This window comes from Apium graveolens, chromosome 5 (assembly GCF_009905375.1).
Source record: "Apium graveolens cultivar Ventura chromosome 5, ASM990537v1, whole genome shotgun sequence".
NCBI lineage: Eukaryota > Viridiplantae > Streptophyta > Magnoliopsida > Apiales > Apiaceae > Apium > Apium graveolens.
The window spans coordinates 95489397-95493968 of NC_133651.1; the positions used below are offsets into that span (position 1 = coordinate 95489397).

Consider the following 4572-nt stretch of genomic DNA (forward strand, 5'->3'; position numbering starts at 1 on the left):
GGATGTTCTTCCTGTTGCCCTGCAATCACAAAGACCACTAATGATTAGTTTTAAGGACCCAGACTTGCTTGGATCCTTTGGCCTTATTAACTTTGTTAATTTTTGCAGCGGATTTAACATCAGAGTTTATGTCAACATTTTTCTTATCAGAATTTACAGTATCAGACTTTGCATCAGAACTTACACTAGAAGGAATAATGCTAACTTTTTTTAAAGAAGGTTTTATTTGATAATAATCATAGTACAAACTATGATATTCCTTACAAGTATAAATGGAATGCCATAAACTACCATAATGAAAACAAGGATTTTGTGGCTTAAACCTAACAGACTGACTCTTAACTCCTAACTTAGAAGGTAAGGAGTTTATATTCTTATTCTTCCTGCAAAAAGAAGCCAGATGGTTAGAATTTTCACAGTTATAGCATTTCTTTCTAGGAGCATTAGGAACAGGCATATAATTATTGCTTTTATTCACACCTTCCTTTCCATTCCTATTTTTCCTAGGTGGTTTTACCTTGTTTACATTCTTTATCTCTTTTAGCTTATACTTAATCTGCTTCTTTGTCATTAAGCCTATGTTAACTTCAGCTGGTTTATCCTGTTTTAATTTGTCAGAAGTTGACTCTGACTTAACTTCTGTATCAATATCTTTCATCTTTTCAGAATCAGACTTTACAGTTTTAGCTACAAACTTAACAGGATTTACCTTTGGCGTAGTAGTCTGTTTAACAATAATTGGATTAATTTGTTCAGTTCCTGTTTCACTTTTATCATCGCCATAACCTAAGCCCTCTTTCCAGTTTCCACTACTTAGTAAATTCTGAGTTGTTCTGCCAGAGTTAGTCCAAGTTCTGATAATCTCTCTTTCCTTTTCTAGCTCAGTTTTTAGAGATTGATTCAATTTTAACACTTCATCTCTAACATAAAAAGCATCATCTCTTTCTTTCTGAGTTTGATGGAACAAAACTAACTCCTTTTCTAAATAGTCATTCTTCTTCTTAAAAGCCAGATTTTCAGAAGTTAACCTATCACATGTTAAAATCTGATCTCTATAGCTAATGAATATGGTTTTAAGATAAGATCTCAATTCATTAATATCATCAGTATGAAAAGCATAAGTTGTTTGAGGTGCCTTTAATTCAGCAGCTTCAGAACTGCTATCAGCATTTGCCATCAAGGCATAGTTCACCTCATTTTCAAAATCTGAAGTGTCTGTCCAGCTTTTCTTCTTTGTGACAAGTGCCTTGCCTTTGTCATTTTTTCCTTTCTTGCAATCAGGAGATATGTGGCCTTTCTCACCACAATTGTAGCATTTAACATTTGAGTAATCTCCTCTCTCAGACTTTCCTGCTTTGCCTTCAGATTTTCTGAATCCCTTCTTATCAGAACTTCCACTTTTCCTGGAAAACTTCTTTCCCCTTCTGAATTTCCTGTAGGCTATTTTTGTAATACCCTTCACCATAAGAGCACACAATTTCATTATCTCTTCATCAACATCCATCTCAGATAGACTTTCAGTTTCTGAATCCTCATCATTATCAGAACTTGATGACTCAGTATCAGACTTTGTGATGAGAGCCTTTCCTTTTCCATTCTTTGAGACAGCCACTTTTGGGGATTCCTCCTCAGCCTTAAGAGCAACTGTTCTTGACTTTCTCCCATGCCTCTTACTTCTTCGATCCATCTCAAGTTCATGAGTTTTGAGCATACCATGAATTTCATCAAGAGTAGTTTCATCAAGAGCATAGTTGTCTCTTATAGTAGTTGCCTTCAAATCCCAAATTTCAGGAAGAGCTAAAAGGAATTTAAGATTAGTATCTTCAAGATCATATTCCTTATCGACCAGTGACAGATCATTCAAGAGTTTGACAAATCTGTCATATAAACCAGTTAATGACTCATCAGGTTTTGAGTCAAAGTGCTCATACTCTTGAGTGAGTATAGTCCTCGTGTTCTTTTTAATTGCATCAGTTCCCTGACATCTTATCTCCAAGACATCCCATATCTCCTTTGCAGTCTTGCAGTTAATTACCCTGTTTGACATGACATTATCAATGGCACTATGCAGCAAATGCCTTACCTTTGCATCCTTGGCAATAGATGAGATATCTTCAGCTGTATATTCACTTTTCTCCTTTGGTACGGTCTTTGCTGGCTGATCTGCAACTACAACAGAGAGCTTGGTTGGCTTATGTGGTCCTTCTTTAATTCTGTCAAGGTATTCTGGATCTATAGCTTCCAGAAACATAGTCATCCTCACTTTCCATATGGGATACTCCGAAGGTCTCAGTATGGGAACTCTAATAGTTTCATATCGATTATGAATTTGAGTCTTTGGAGTTTCTTCAGTTTTGGTGGGCTTGGTTGAAGTTTGTTCTTCTTCAGACATGATTGTTTTGGAACTTTACTGTATATGTGTTAACAGATTGGCTACCACTTGTTAGGTCACACACACTGTAGAACGGGGGTGAATACAGTGTATACTACAATCAAATCAAATTAAGAACACAAGTATGAAACACAGAATAATCTTATTAATAAAATAGTATTTCAATGAAACCGTTCTCTCTCAATGATGAACAAATATCACGAGAGCTGCTAGGGTTACAATAAATAATATTCTTGATTAAGATAACACTTTTAGTGTAAACCCTGTGTTGTTTTTATATAGACATACAGTTACAAGATAATCTTCTAATTGATATCGAATATGATTCTGTATCCTAAAATATATCAATTAGTTATCTTTTCCTCCAAGTCTTCTATTCTTCATAGAATTCTTCTCCATGCATATCTCTTCTTGTTTTAGTCTTGATCTTCTTTCCTTCCAATAAGCCGCATTCCTTATCTGAATGTCTTCTTAAGTCCTGATATTATCTTCTGATGAATATCTTCTGATATCTTAAGTTCTGATAACTTAAGTTCTGATATCTTAAGTTCTGACTTCAGTATAAGTACTGATTTCCAGTTAAGTCCTGATTTGTCATGTTAGTCAAGATCTGAAAACTAAACACAAATCATTTTTAGACATGACACCACAAATATATCTAACATTGACAAGAAACAATACTAACAGAATTCAACTAGTTATAGTGCATGTCTCAGAGATTATACCAACTGAAGAACTTCTGCTGATTTTTCTTCAAAAATAGTAGTAATATACACACCGACTTTAAGCGCCATCAACTTTCTTATTTCCCTTCCTGCTTCTCGCGCGTGCTATTGATGCTAGCACAAATACAATAAATTACTTCTAAATTTGGCACTGGTGATTCTTTCATTGATCGGAATGCTTTGTTATAAACGCATGCTAGCTAGTTTGTTCTAAACAGATGCTCAAAGTTGAACACTAGTATTATTATTTTCTAAACGCAATGCTTTTTGTACCTGACTTTCCTTCTGTCCGTCTATCGGAAACTACATACTTTTGATGCCTCATTGAACACCTTGTACTAGCTGCCTGGTCAGTCAATGAATTTAATTTTTGAAAAAGCTAAACTGCTGTTAATCATGTCAAGAGTCCTTGTAATTAACTATCATTACTGGAAACATCACAACATCTCCGGTTGAAAACTTTGTTTTTTCAAGAATGCTCCTAAACTACTATAATCACCAACATTTGATGATCTAGCAACTAAAAGCGCCACGACCAAATTAACAAGGCTATACAATCAATAATACTATGATAACTCAGCATTCCCAAAAAAGTTTTACACTCTACCTTTTATCATAATAAAATGGAAATTTTCTGATCTATGGGCACATACTATTGAAACTAATCTAAACACATGTGACATGTATTTTGATAGTGTTGGATAAACTGAGAAACATGACACCAATATTCAAGACGTTGGATAGTTTATTCATCAACAAAAAGCAATATAAAAATAAAGTACAAAGAAAACAGAAAGTGCTAAAAAGTAGGATCAACTAAGAAACAACTCTCCTAAACAAACTCCACTACTTGATTATTTGAAATGACTCCAAATACTACTCCTCGTTTGCAGCTTGACTACAAGATCAGTTCACACAAGTAACAAATTATCCAGTCGGCTTCAGACATGACCACTGCAACTTTATAAAGAGAAACATGAGAACAACTATGTTTAAGATTAATATTGTAACAAATCCCCCCTTAATCTCAAACATTATCAAGCAACTTCTTAACACCCAGGAGATTACGCATTCACTCAAACTTGACAGTTTCCAAAGCCTTAGTGTCAAACAGTCTGCTCGTTGTGTGTCACTACTAATATGCTTCACAACTATTTCACCATGTTTAACACACTCTCGAATGAAGTGGTATCTAACATCTATATGCTTACTCCTTCAGTGAAAAACCAGATTTTTGTCCAAATCAATTGCATATTTATTGTCAATATATAACGTAACTGGACCAATATCTTTAGCAGTTATTTGACTCAAAACATTACGTAACCAGATACCTTGACAAGTTGCTGTGGTTGCCGCCATGAACTCAGCTTCGCACGATGACAACGCCACACATCTCTGTTTTTATGATACCCAAGAGATCAAACTTTCATTGAGATGATATGCCATTCCACCAAT

The 4572-nt window shown here is 34.8% G+C and overlaps 1 long non-coding RNA gene across 1 annotated transcript; it reads right to left on the reverse strand.

Moving 5' to 3' along the window:
- Positions 1-2532: 2532 nt before the first annotated feature.
- LOC141724063 (uncharacterized) lies at positions 2533-3742 on the reverse strand. The gene is made up of 2 exons (XR_012576463.1): positions 3118-3742; positions 2533-3009 (listed from the first exon to the last, which is right to left on the reverse strand). It is a non-coding gene; the product is annotated as an uncharacterized LOC141724063 (long non-coding RNA).
- Positions 3743-4572: the final 830 nt, after the last annotated feature.